Source organism: Oryctolagus cuniculus, chromosome 5 (assembly GCF_964237555.1).
Source record: "Oryctolagus cuniculus chromosome 5, mOryCun1.1, whole genome shotgun sequence".
In the NCBI taxonomy this organism is placed as follows: domain Eukaryota; kingdom Metazoa; phylum Chordata; class Mammalia; order Lagomorpha; family Leporidae; genus Oryctolagus; species Oryctolagus cuniculus.
This window is the reverse complement of record NC_091436.1, coordinates 102,985,742-103,001,431: the sequence shown is the minus strand read 5'-3', so window position 1 is coordinate 103,001,431 and position 15,690 is coordinate 102,985,742.

Below are 15,690 nucleotides of genomic sequence, written 5' to 3'. Positions count from 1 at the left end.
TAAAAATTCATGAAAAGTGTATACTTTCTTAATGAGACTACACAGAGACTTTATGCATTAAGCTGACTTGAAAACAGGTCTAGCATATCTAATTTTCACAACAGAGTATATACAGGGCTCTATACATAATATGAATGCTACAATTCCATGGCAAATGTGTTTAGCCTGTCAAAAAAATTTGGAAAATGATAATGCTATAATTAGACTCTCTTTTCCCATCCTCCATCACCCTGAAGGTGTAATGAATGGTCTACCTTTAAGAAAAGTATTATGAGTTACTCTATACCCTAAAATTTTGCTGGTATCTAAGTCTATGATCAGGATGCCACACACATTATTATAGTTGAATTATTAAAAATGGAAATCTTTAGTTTTGCAGAATTTATAGAAACTATAATCTAGAGATAATTTTATAGCAGTTAAGAGCTGTTGCTGCTACTAAAAGTTAATTAATTGGCACATAATCTAGGAATATAAAAATGCTCTAGAATAAAAATTTGGGGGTGGGCATTTAGCCTAGTGATTAAGATGCTTGCTGGGGCATCTGTGTCCCATATTACAGTTCTGGGTTCTACACCCAGCTATGGTTCTGGACTCCAGCTCCTGCTAATGCAGATTCTGGGAGGCAGTAGTAATGGCTTAAGTGACTGGACTCTTGCCGTGCATGTGAGAAACCTAGACTGTGTTTTTGTCTCTCTCTTTTTTTAGATAAAATAGAATGAGATGTGCTTTCAGGTAGGTGGATTGGACTAATACAAGGGGATTAAACTAGATATTTCAACACCACTTCCTAGTGCATACATGAAGTATGGCCATGAAGATTAGACCAAATAAAGAGAAATTAAGAAGTCACCTTAAATGTACATTCAAGTTGTAGTCTAGGGGGACTTTCAATTCTGATGTACATGAAATAGTTTTAAATATAAATTCATTTTACAGGCCTCTAGTATGGGATCAATTAATTTACTCAAAAACATGTGTCTGGACTCCACTATGATATTATTGTCATATAAGAATGAACTGGTACCTCCTAAATTCTATTATGAAGTGACTGAAGACTGATCTCTTCAAAATGGAACACAATCCAATGCCTTTGGGTACTTATCCAACATAAGAAAAAGAAGGAAAATTTATTAACACTAAAGGTGATTAGTTGCATTTTCTTCTAGGTACATTAAGTAAGATTATAATTTAAAAAAATTGGATCACCATATAATGGAAATAGTAATAGCATCTAAAGAAAAGAGTGAAGACTTTTTAAAAATGTATCAGATATAGAGTGAATATTCTACAAGTTATGTCAGAATAGTAGAGCCATTAATCTTCTATTTCCTAAACATTCACAACAGTCAAGGTATTTTTTTAAATGGCTAAAATGTATAAAGAACTAAAGAGCACCATCTAGTATAATGAACAGTGGCTTCTCACTTGGGCATGACATTAACCATCTCAGTGACTATGGAGAGAAAAGTGAACATCTATGAACCTGTTTTCTTCAATACAGATGTGACTCAGTACAACCCTTTCAGACTCTAAAGTTCTGTAATCTACTTTTTATTTACAATGAGCATAAGGAGAGATTTAGTTTTAGATTTTCTCCAATTATTGTTACCAAAATTGTTTGGAAATGGATTATTAACATATGGTAGGAGAGCTTATAAATAAGAAAATAAACAATGCATTTTAAAGGTTTTCAGATGCACAAATATTTCATAAAATATAGAAAAACTATATTAAGGAGAAAAGGTTATTAAGCAAAAGCAAAAGATTAAATATTCAATATGATTTTTAAAAATATGAAGATACCTCAAAAAGCTCATGGAAAATAGATTTAAAATATGTTTCTTAAGGTGCAGTTTTTTCAAATCTGTACATATGAAGGATTTTCAAAATTCCATGAAAATGCATATTTTGGACATTTGTGGGCAAGATGGTGGAATAGGAAGGGAGCACACTGATAGTCCAGGAAGAGACAGTTTAATAAAAGTGGAGATACTGCAGGTTTAAGGAAGAGTAGGGGAAGAAACAGCAGAGGAAACACTTCCGGAACTAGTGATTCACAGTGGACCTGTGTGGAGGGCGTAGGAGCCCACAGTTTGGGACACCAGCTGCAGAATCAATGCACCAGCGCTGGAACTCGAGGTGAGCCAAACCTCAATAGCCCGAGACACCGGTGGGCAAGTGGAAAGAGGAGACTAGAGGGAACGAGGCTTGAAACACCATGGGGAAAAGTTCACCAGGCTAACTAGAAGAGAGAGAGAGACAGAAAAAAAAAAGTGACCAGGATGGACACGAGTTTCTCTCTCTCCGCTCACCTCTCAAAGGCGAGCAAGACAAAGAGCAGGTACCATTTTGGACATACATCATAAGCGGTGCGACCTCAGGGCTGCACCTGCACTCAGCCAAGCAGAAAAACCTGACTCTGGGGTGGGGTGGGGTGAAATAGCAGGAGATTAGGACCTAGTGAATGTGTGGTGCTAATGAACTGAGACTGTGAATAAAAGAGATGGTGGGGGAGAGAACTCACAGAATTCACGTGAGTACTCTCCAGAGATGCTACAATTTGGAAACCTTGGTAACCCAGTGGGAGACTGCAGGAGAATTTGAGCCCACACTGAGGGCAGAACAGATTCCCTGTGTGGTCCTTGGGAAAGAGCTTCTGATCTCTGGCTCCTGTGTGTATATCATTCACCTGCTAACTACCTTCAGTTCCACTCAGCTGTGCAGAATGACTTCCCTTCTGAATCAAAAAAAAAAATAAATAAATAAAATAAAATAAAGAAAAGAAAAAGAAAAAGAAAAGAAAGAAAGAGAGATTTACCACACCTAACCTGGGAGTGTCACAGGCACACCCTTAACCCTGAGGAACCAAACAGAGCTCTCAGGCCACACACATCTCAAGCCTCTAAGGCTCAATCCAAAGCACACAGTCCACTTAATACAGTCATAGTATAACAAGATAAAAACACCACAGTGATGGAAGAAGAATCCAAAGAATATCTCCACAATGCCAAGCAACAAACACAGAAACCAAGGAAACAAGAACAAGGAAGACATTATGACACCCCCAAATGAACAAGACACCCCAAGCCAGGATTATGAAGATGATGAGGTGGAAGAAATGCAAGATACGGATTTCAAAAAATTTATAATAAAAACAATTAGAAGTTTTCAAAAACAAATGCTTGAGCTATGGAAATCCTTACTGGACAGGATAGAAAATCTCCTTTGAGGAAATGAAATCTTAAGGAGGAAACAAATTGAAATGCAGAAACCAGTAGAACAGGAAAGTGTGATAGTGAAGAGAAATCAAAATGAAATGAAGAACTCAATAGATCAAATGACAAACACATTAGAGAGCCTTAAAAACAAAGTCAGTGAAACAGAAGAGAGAATATCAGACTTAGAAGATAGAGCACATTAAAGTATACAGTCAAACCAAAAAAAAGAAGAGGAAATTAGAAATCTAAAAAATATTGTTGGGAATATACAGCATACTATTAAAAAACCAAACATTCGGGTTCTAGGAGTTCCTGAAGGCATGGAGAGAGAGAACGGATTAGAAGGCCTTTTTAGTGAGATACTTGCAGAGAACTTCCCGGGTTTGGAGAAGGACAGAGACATCCTAGTACAAGAAGCTCATAGAACCCCTAGTAAACATGACCAAAAGAGATCCTCACCACGACACATTGTAATCATGCTCACCACAGTGAAACATAAAGAAAAGATTCTAAAATGTGCAAGACAGAAACGTCAGATTACTCTCAGAGGATCTCCAATTATACTCACAGCAGACTTCTCATCAGAAACCCTTCAGGCTAGAAGAGAATGGCGAGACATAGCCCAGGTACTAAGAGAGAAAAACTGCCAGCCCAGAATATTATATCCTTCAAAGCTATCATTTGTGAATGAAGGTGAAATAAAGACCTTTCATAGCAAACAGAAATTGAAAGAATTTGTCGCCACTCGTCCAGCCCTGCAAAAGATGCTTAAAGATGTGTTACACAAAGAAACACAGAAGCACGGTCATCAATATGAAAGAAGGTAAAGGAAGGAAACCTCACAGCAAAAGATCACAGGAAGTTCAAAGCATATATTAGAACTCATCTTTGGCAAATGGCAGGGCAAAGCTACTACTTATCAGTAGTCACATTGAACATTAATGGCCTGAACTGTCCAGATAAAAGACACAGATTGGCTGATTGGGTTAAGGAACAAAACCCATCTATTTGCTGCTTACAAGAAACACATCTTTCCAACAAAGATGCATACAGACTGAAAGTGAAAGGCTGGAAAAAGATATACCATGCCAACAGAAATGAAAAAAGAGCGGGCGTAGCCATCTTAATATCAGACAACATAAACTTTAACACAAAAACTGTTAAGAGAGACAAAGAGGGGCACTATATAATGAGTAAGGGATCAATTCAACAGGAAGATATAATGATTATCAATGTATATGCACCTAATTACAGGGCACCGGTTTATTTAAAAGATTTGTTAGGGGCCTTAAAGGGAGACTTAGACTCCAATACAATAGTACTGGGGGACTTCAATACCCCACTCTCAGAAATAGACAGATCAACAGGACAGAAGATCAACAAGGAAACAGTAGATTTAAGCAACACTATAGCTCAAATGGATCTAACAGATATCTACAGAACTTTTCATCCTACACATAAAGAATTTACATTCTTCTCGGCAGTACATGGAAACTACTCTAGGAATGACCACATACTAAGCCATAAAGCAAGTCTCCACAAATTCAAAAGAATTAGAATCATACCATGCAGCTTCTAAGACCATAGAGGAATGAAGTTGGAAATTAGCAACTCAGGAATCCCCAGAGCATACGCAAACACATGGAGGTTGAACACCATGCTCCTGAATGAACCCTAGGTCATAGAAGAAATCAAAAGAGAAATCAAAATTTTTCTGGAAGTAAATGAGGATAACAGCACAACATACCAAAACTTATGGGATATAGCAAAAGCAGTGTTAAGAGGAAAGTTTATAACAATAGGTGCCTATATCAAGAAATTGGAAAGGCACCAAATAAATGAGCTTTCAATTCATCTCAAGGATCTAGAAAATCTGCAGCAAAGCAGACCCAAATCCAGTAGGAGAAGAAAAATAATTAAAATCAGAGAAGAAATCAACAGGATTGAATAAAAAAAAATTACAAAAAATCAGCCAAACTAGGAGCTGGTTTTTTGAAAAAATAAACAAAATTGACACCCCATTGGCCCAACCAACTAAAAAAAGAAGAGAAAAGACCCAAATCAATAAAATCAGAGATGAAAAAAGAAACGTAACAACAGACACCACAAAAATAAAAAGAATCATCAGAAATTACTACAAGGACTTGTATGCCAACAAACAGGGAAATCTATCAGAAATGGATAGATTCCTGGACAAATTAAACCTACCTAAATTGAACCATGAAGACATAAAAACCTAAACAGACCCATAACTGAGACAGAAATTGAAACAGTAATAAAGGCCCTCCCAACAAAGAGAAGCCCAGGACCAGATGGATTCACTGCTGAATTCTATCATACATTTAAAGAAGAACTAACTCCAATTCTCAAACTATTCAGAACAATTGAAAAAGAGGAAATACTCAAATTCTTGTAGCAGGATATAAAATCAATGCACAAAAATCAACAGCCTTTGTATACACAGCAATGCCACAGCTGAGGAAGAACTTCTAAGATCAATCCCATTCACAATAGCTACAAAAACAATCAAATACCTTGGAATAAACTTAACCAAGAATGTTGAAGATCTCTACGATGAAAATTACAAAACCTTAAAGAAAGAAATAGAAGAGGATACCAAGAAATGGAAAAAACTTCCATGCTCATGGATTGGGAGAATCAATATCATCAAAATGTCCATTCTCCCAAAAGCAATTCATATATTCAATGCAATACCAATCAAGATACCAAAGACCTTCTTCTCAGATCTGGAAAAAATGATGCTAAAATTCATATGGAGACACAAGAGACCTCGAATAGCTAAAGCAATCTTGTACAACAAAAACAAAGCTAGAGGCATCACAATACCAGATTTCAGGACATACTACAGGGCAGTTGTTATCAAGACAGCATGGTACTGGTACAGAAACAGATGGATAGACCAATGGAACAGAATTGAAACACCAGAAATCAATCCAAACATCTACAGCCAACTTATATTTGAGCAAGTATTCAAAACCAATCCCTGGAGTAAGGACAGTCTATTCAATAAATGGTGCTGGGAAAACTGGATTTCCACATGCAGAAGCATGAAGCAAGACCCTTATCTTTCACCTTACACAAAAATTCACTCAACAAGGATTAAAGACTTCGACCCGACACCATCAAATTATTAGAGAGCATTGGGAAAACCTACCAAGATATAGGTACTGGCAAAGACTTCTTGGAAAATACTCCAGAAGCACAGGCAGTCAAAGCCAAAATTAACATTTGGGATTGCATCAAATTGAGAAGTTTCTGTACTGCAAAAGAAACAGTCAGGAAAGTGAAGAGGCAACCAACAGAATGGGAAAATATATTTGCAAACTATGCAACAGAAAAACAGAATCTACAAAGAAATCAAGAAACTCCACAACATCAAAACAAACAACCCACTTAAGAGATGGGCCAAGGACTTCATAGACATTTTTCAAAAGAGGAAATCCAAATGGCCAACAGACACATGAAAAAATGTTCAAGATCACTGGAAATCAGGGAAATGCAAATCAAAACCACAATGAGGTTTCACCTCACCCCGGTCAGAATGGCTCACATTCAGAAATCTACCAACAATAGATGCTGGAGAGGATGTGGGGAAAAAGGGACACTAACCCACTGTTGGTGGGAATGCAAACTGGTTAAGCCACTATGGAAGTCAGTCTGGAGATTCCTCAGAAACCTGAATATAACCCTACCATTCAATCCAGCCATACCACTCCTTGGAATTTACCCAAAGAAAATTAAATTGGCAAACAAAAAAGTGGTCTGCACATTAATGTTTATTGCACCTCAGGAACCAACCCAAATGCCCATCAACAGTAGACTGGATAAAGAAATTATGGGGCCGGCGCCGCGGCTCACTAGGCTAATCCTCCGCCTAGCGGCGCCGGCACACCGGGTTCTAGTCCCGGTCGGGGCGCCGGATTCTGTCCCGGTTGCCCCTCTTCCAGGCCAGCCCCCTGCTGTGGCCAGGGAGTGCAGTGGAGGATGGCCCAGGTGCTTGGGCCCTGCACCCCATGGGAGACCAGGAAAAGCACCTGGCTCCTGGCTCCTGCCATCGGATCAGCGCGGTGCGCCGGCCGCAGTGCGCCGGCCGCGGCGGCCATTGGAGGGTGAACCAATGGCAAAAGGAAGACCTTTCTCTCTGTCTCTCTCTCTCACTGTCCACTCTGCCTGTCAAAAAAAAAAAAAACAAAAAAAAAACAAACAAAAAAAAGAAATTATGGGACATGTACTCTATAGAATACTATACAGCAGTGAAAAACAATGAAACCCAGTCATTTGCAACAAGATGGAGGAATCTGGAACACATCATGCTGTGTGAATTAAGCCAGTCCCAAAGGGACAAATATGTTCTCCCTGATCAGCGACAACTAACTGAGCACCAAAGGGGAAACCTGTTGAAGTGAAATGGACACTATGAGAAACAGTGACCTGATCAGCTCTTGTCCTGATTGTTGATATACAATGTAATACTTTATCCCTTTTAGTATTTTTTTTGTTCTAGTACTATTGGTTGAACTCTGTAATTAACACATAATTATTCTTAGGTGTTTAAATTTAACTGAAAAGTGATCCCTGTTAAATATAAGAGTGGGAATAAGAGAGGGATGGGATGTACAATTTGTGACGTGCTCAATCAGACTTGCCCAAAATGTTGGAGTTAGAATTGTGCCAGGGGATTCCAATACAATCCCATCAACGTTACATGTACCAATGCCATCTCACTAGTCCAAGTGATCAATTTCAGTTCACAATTGATCATACCGATCGGTCTAAGAGTCAAAGGGATCACACAAAAAAAGACTAGTGTCTGCTAATACTAACTGATAGAATAAAAAAGGAGAGAATGATCCAACATGGGATGCGGGATACACAGCAGACTCATAGAATGGCAGATATCATCAACAGCACTTTGGCCTCAGAATCAGTCCTTAAGGAATTCAGATATGGCTGAAGAGCCCATGAGAGTATTTTAGGCATGGAAAGCCAAGACACTCTGGCAAAAGAAAAAAAAAAAAAAGAAGACCTAATTGAAATATCTCTGCGAGTGAGATCCCAGTGGAAAGAACAGGGCCATCAAAGAAGGAGGTACCTTTCTCTGAAGGTAGGAGAAAACTTCCACTTTGACTATGACTTTGTCTAAATAAGATCAAAATTGGCAAACTCAAAAGGCTTCCATAGCCTTGGCAACTCATGACTAGAGCCTAGGGAGATTACTGACACCATAAACAAGAGTGTCAAATTGTTATGTCAACAACAGGAGTCATTGTGTACTTATTCCTCATGTGGGATCTGTCCTTAATGTGTTGTCCAGTGTGAAGTAATGCTATAACTAGTACTGAAACAGTATTTTACACTTTGTGTTTCTGTGTGGGTGCAAACTGATGAAATCTTTACTCAATATATACTAAATCGATCTTCTGTATAGAAAGATAATTGAAAATGAATCTTGATGTTAATGGAATGGGAGAGAGAGCGGGAGATGGGAGGAGTGAGAGTGGGAGGGAAGTTATGGGGGGGAAGCCATTGTAATCCATAAACTGTACTTTGTAAATTTATATTTACTAAATAAAAGTTTAAAAAATGCATATTTTGGAAAAACTAATGCATGAATTTCAAAAATTTTACCTTCGAAAAAACTCACCTTTTGATCCACCCTGCAAACATTGTTAACAAGCACATAAAATTTACACATATTTATAGGGTTCCATGTGATATGTCAATAATAAATTGCAAATATTTTCCCCACTTTATTGGTTGTGTCTTCACTCTGTTGGTTTCTTTGGCATGCAGAATTTCTTTAGTTTGATGAGATTTAATTTGTATTTTTTGCTTTTGTTTCCTGTCTTTTTGAGGTCTTATCCTAGAAATCCTTTCCAATATGAATGTCATGATGCACTGTCTTCTAGCATTTTCTTATAATAGTTTCTTTTTTAAAGAAGCTTAGCCCATTATTAATATAAATAAGAGTGATAGCAGAGAGTAATACAAGGATGTATAGCCTGGGAAACCTCATACACTTATGAGAGAAATTTGAATTATTTCTCTTTTTTCAATCTTTTAAAATTTATATAAGTTGGACAAATTTCATATATACAGATTTAGGAGCAAAATAATACTTCCCACTCCACCCCCCTCTTCTGCCCACACTCCCACCATCCCTCTACCTTCCTTTCTTATTCTTTCATTTAATTCTTAAATAATAAGCTTGACCCTTCACTAAGTAAATAATTCAACAAATAATAAGAAAAAAATACTGTTCCTCAACAGTAGAGACAAGGGCCACGAACAACTATCAGTTCTCAATATGGCAATTTTGTTCATATACATTACTTTTTTGTACTCTATTAGTTACCACAGATCAAGGAAAACATAAATTATTTGTCTTGTTGAGACTGGCTTATTTCACTAAGTATAATGGATTCTAGTTGCAACCATTTTGTTGCAAAAGACAGGATTTCATTCTTTTTTATAGTTGAGTAGGATTCCACTGTGTGTGTGTATATCACAATTTCTTTATCCAGGCTTACATTGATAGACATCTGGGCTGATTCCATATCTTAGCTACTGTGAATTGAGCTGCAATAAACATTTGGTACAGACAACTTTTTCATATACTGATTTCATTTTTTGGTATATTCTCAGAAGTGGGATGGCTGGGTCATATAGTAAATCCATTTGCAGATTTCTGAGGAATATCCAGTCTGTATACCATAATGGCTGCACTAGTTTACACTCCCACCAATAGTGGATTAGGGTACCTGTTTTCCCCACATCCTTGCCAGAATTTATTGTTTGTTGATTTCTTTATGAGAGCCATTCAAACTGGGGTAAGGTGAAACCTCATTTTGGTTTTGATTTTTATTTCCCTGATGGCTAGTGATTCTCAGCATTTTTTCATGTGTCTGTTGGCCATTTGGATTTCCTCTTTTGAAAAATGCCTATTCAAGTCCCTTGCCCATTTCTTAACTGGATTGTTTATTTTGTTATTATTGAGTTTCTTGAGCTCTTTGTAGATTCTGGATATTAATCCTTCACCAGTTGCATAGTTTGCAAATATTTTCTCCTATCTGTAAGTTGATCTTCACTTTGTTGAGTGTTTCCTTTGCAGTGCAGAAGCTTCTCAGCTTGTTGTAATTCCATTGTTTATTTTTTCTTTTAGTGCCTGTGATTCTGGGGTCTTTTCCCATGCCTATTTCTTGCAGAATTTCCCTGATATTCTCCTCTAGTAATTTTATGGTATCAGATCAAAGATTAAGTTCCTTGATTCATTTTGAGTTGATTTTTGTATAAGGTGTAAGGTGGAATCTCTTCTCATATTTCGGCACACAGAGATCCAGTTCTCCCAGAGTATTCTTATCTGGGGTTTGATTTTAGCTGCTTTGTCAAAGATTAGTTGGTTATAGGTGCATGGATTGATTTCTGGGGTTTCTATTCTGTTCCATTGGGCTACATGTGTATTTTTGTACTATTACCAGGCTGTATTGATTATAAGTGCCCTGTAGTATGTCTTGAAATCTGGTATTGTGATGCTTCTGGATTTGTTTTTATTGTTTGATTGCTGTAGTTATGTGGAGTCTCTTGTGTTTCCATATGAATTTAGCATTGTTTTTACAAGATTGAGAAGAATATCATTGATAATTTGATTGGGATCATATTGAATCTGTAAATCACTTTTGGTAGTATGTACATTTTGATGATATTAATTCTTCCATGAACATGGAAGGTTTTTCTATTTTTGTGTCTTCTATTTCTTTCTATAATGTTTTATAATTTTCGTTGTAGATATCTTTGACATCCTTGATTAAGTTTATTCCAAGGTATTTATATTTTTTGTAGTTATTATGAATGGGATGTATCTTAAAATTTCTTTCTCAGCCATGGCATTGTCTGTATATATAAAGTCTATTGATTTTGTGAGTTGATTTTATATCCTGCCACTTTACTAAATTCTCTTATGCGTTCTAGTAGTCTCTTAGTGGAGTCTTTTGGTTCCCCTTTATATAGTATCATGTCATTTGCAAACAGGAATAATTTGACTTCCTCATTTTCTCATTTGTATCCCTTTGATTTCTTTTTCTTTCTAATGGTTCTGGATAAAATTTCCAGGACTATATTGAATAGTAAATGGGCATCCTTTGTCTGGTTCTAGATCTTAGTGGAAATGCTTCCAACTTTTCCCCATCCCATATGATGCTAGCTATGGATTTGTCATAAATTGCCTTGATTGTATTGAGGAATGTCCCTTCTAAACCCAATTTTCTTAAGGTTATTATCATGAAAGGATGTTACATTTTATCAAATGCTTTCTCTGCATCTATTGAGATAATAAAATGCTTTTTATTCTTCAATTTGTTAATGTGATGTATCACATTTATTGATTTGCAAGTGTTGAACCAACCATACATACCAGGGACAAAAATTGCAATTGGTCTGGGTGAATGATCTTTCTGATGTGCTGTTGGATTCAATGAGCTTAGATTTTGTTGTGGATCTATGCACCAATGTTCATCAATGATATTGGTTTATAGTTCTTTTTGCTGCATTTTTTTTCTGATTTTGGAATTAAGGACCTCATAGTTTCCTCTCTTTCACTTATTTTGAACAGTTTGAGAAGAATTGGCATTAGTTCTTCTTTAAATGTCTGATAGAATTCAGCAGTGAAGCCATCCAGTCCTGAGCATCTTTGTTGGGAAGGTCTTTATTACTGAATCAATCTCCAACTGGGTTATTGGTCTGTTTACATTTTCTGTGTCTTTATTACAATTTTAGTGGATTGTATGTGTCCAAGAATCTATCCATTTCCTCTAGATTTTCCAGTTTGTTGGCATATAGATGTTTGTAGTAATTCCTGATGATTCTTTTATTTCTGTGGTAAACATTATTACATTTTCTTTTTCATCTCTAATTTTATTGATTTGGGTCTTCTCTCTTTTCTTTTAGTTGGTTGTGTCAGTGTTGTATCAATTTTGTTTATTTTATAAAAAACAGTTCTTCACTGTGCTTTAGTATTTTTTTGTTTCAATTTTTTTATTTCTTCTCTAATATTAACTATTTCTTATCTCCTAATTTTTGTTTTATTGTTTTTCTATGTCCTTGAGATGAATTGACAGCTCATTTATTTATGCCTTTCTAATTTCTTGATGTAGGCACTATGTCTATAAACTTCTGTCTTAACATTGCTTTTGCTATATCCCAAAAATTTTGATATGTTGTGCTGTCACATTTATTTGTTTCCAGGAATTTTTTATTTGTTGATTTGTTTAGCTGTCATTGTTCTTGGGTCTTTTGAGTTCCATATATGTTTTATATATTAGTCATTTGTCAGATTAATTGTTTAAAAATATTTTCTCCCATTCTGTTAGAGTGATTATAACCAAAACAACATAACATATGCATAACAAGACACATAGACCAATGGAACAGAGTGAAGAGCTCAGAAATCAATTCATGGGGAGAGTGCTGTGGTGTAGCAGGTGAAGCCACTGCCTGTAGTGCTGACATCCCATATGGGCACCACTTCAAGTTCCAGCTGATCTTGGCTCCCTGCTATTATGTCTCGAAAGCAGCAGAAGATAGTCCAAGTCCTTGGGCCCCTGCACTCACGTAGGGGACCCAGAGGAAGCTCCAGGCTCCTGGCTTCAAATCCACTAAGCTCCAGCCATTGCAGCCATTGGGGAGTGAACCAGAGGATGAAAGACCTCTCTTTCTGGGTCTGCCTCTGCCTCTACTTCTCTGTAAATCTGCCTTTCAAATAAATAAATATTTTTTTTAAAAAAAGAAATGAACCCATGAATCTACAGACAAAACACATACTGGGGAAAGGAAAGTCTGTTGCATATTTAAAAATACTTCATTATCACTAGATAAAAGTGAATATATTTTTGCTATATCGTTTTCTCAAAGCTTTCTTTTGTTTCATGTTTAGATCCATAGTACAGTTGGATTTGATATTTTTAAAAATGTGGTATCATGTGGCAGTCACCACTTCATTGTTTACAGAAAACTTGTTTTGATAGTCTTTCCTTCCTCTACTTTTCTGTCTGCCATTTTTTTTGACGTAAATCACCCTTACATGGGTTTGTTTCTAGATCCTAAGGTTTTAAGCAAACAACAGTGCCAGGCACTAGTTGTACTCAGTAAATATTTGGCAAATAAATGGATGTTGAATGCAAAATAATGATGTATTTTCAGGAGTTTTAATTCTTCTAAACCATTAGGACATAATTATTCACAAGTATAAATTAAATCTTCAAATTAGAAGAGAGCATTGGCATGTGAAATGACTGCCATGCACTCATTTCAGATAGGAAGTTATTATTACTCATAACTCATTAAACCAAAGATTTGGAACTATTTTCATTTCAAAGAACTTTTCCATCACAATTCATGTCAGGAATATGAAAGCTTGTCTGGACTGTTGATGGCTGTTTCCAAAAAAGTAAAAACAGTGTGCAGACCTATATTTGTTGATTTAGAATACATATATGTTTACATACCTATGGTAGGAATTTATCCCACTTTTACAAAACTGTACGACATTAGAACCTTACTTATTATCTGACAAAGATTCTATTTTCTCTTGTGCTTCCAATTCAAACACAAAGCCCAATGCTCCAACCTTGTAAACTACCAAGGTATTAACCAAAGCCAGCTGCAACTTATAAATGCTCCCCCTTTTATAAGAAGTCAACTTGGGCATTTGTTCTCCATGGTATTACATAGCATTTGATCTCTCTTGTTCATGCCTTCCAATTTTTTTTATAGTACACAATCTGTGTTTATGAGGATTCCTTAAGCCCAACAATGTATTCAACATTGTCTGAAGAAAATATGCACACATTCATTTTTAAACTCCCTTGGTTTTACAAAGCATGTGACAACATAACATAGGGCTGAACTTTCTACTTTCTATACAAAAAAGTACCAGTGATACTAATTAAGTCATTTCTATAGGCTCCAATATAAAACCATGAAGAAATTAAGCAACAGTATTGCTTTAAATATGCAACAAACAGATGTCAGAACAGGAGTCTTCAATTTTGCTTAGAGCACAAGTTACATTTTGGTAGAAATTGCTTAGAGAAGCACTTAACTATTGCAGGCATCCTGGGAGTTATTTTAAAACAGTTAAGATACACAGTACAGTAACACAGGCACTAAGGGAGTGTTAGGCACCGGAGATAGGGTTGCAGAATAATAACACTTGTAAAAAAAGCTTGCACTTAAGATACCAGAACAGTGATTAGGGACTTTTGTTGACACGTAGCACTCCAGTTTCAAATCTGATTCTTGGAGATAAATTCTAAATACATAGGTATCAATAGCAGGTTCTTCTATCTTTTGACATTTTGTTGGTCCAATGTATGCTTTCAGTACTTGGCCACCATAAAGGCATTTATGTTTAATATTTGGTTATTATATTCATAAAACATCCTTTTATTCTTAAAGTGTTCCTGTTTGAAAATAAATTATCTGGCCACTCTACTGAAACTCCCCTCTAGACAACTAAGTGAAAATCTTGTCAGGAGTCATCCCAGATCTTTCTCTTTATAGGCCACACCCTTGGAGACACTCATTAAAGAAGAAAAATACAAAAAAAGTCTAAGAATTGATTTACTTTTGATGATTTCAATAATAAATCTTGTTCTTTGTAAACAGCTTCAAAATTATGTTTTACTTCGTGTACATAACTGATTTGAAGATATGAACAATTTAAAAATTTTAAACTCAGTCTTGTTCGTATGAACACCACAGGGATGTTGATATTTAAAAACATATTGTACCAGTTATGTTTCTCATGAGTGGGTTATTATTCCCTTCTCTTTTAACAAAACTAAACCCACTGAAAACATGGGAGGATTATTAAATAAAGGAAGTAATGCTAGGAGATAAAATCTTTCTCCTACTGACTGCAAACTAACACCATAGTAGACCTGGTTCATTAGAGAGCATCAGAACTCTCCAAGAGGACTGAAGGTGCTCAGTTGAGAAGCAGCTCCTACCTCAGCCACTCACCTGGTTCACTTCTTGCTGTATCAGGGAATTATGTAAGTATAAATTGTGATTTGCACAACTCAAAAAACTGATTCAAGATTCAAATTGCTGGATTATTAAACTAGTAGGTTGCCAAGTCTTATGCAAGCAATTTTAGTGGTAAAGAAACCTAAACAGTGTATGGGACTCATCCAGGGCATAGCAACTCTAGGTCAAGTTCAGGGAACAAGAAGAGTTATTAATGTCCTACCTTTCATGGGAAAAATATGGTTTTATTCACAGAACTTTCTGCTTCAGTCTGTTTAATGATGGAGAAACACATGTGCTTCTTGGTCATTCCTTTTATCTCTGGTACCCCTTTCTTCCACAATGAGATCGGGAATCATTTGGGAGGGCTTGTATCTCTCATTGGTACTCAAACACAAACTGTAACACATGGACTTGTCTATCA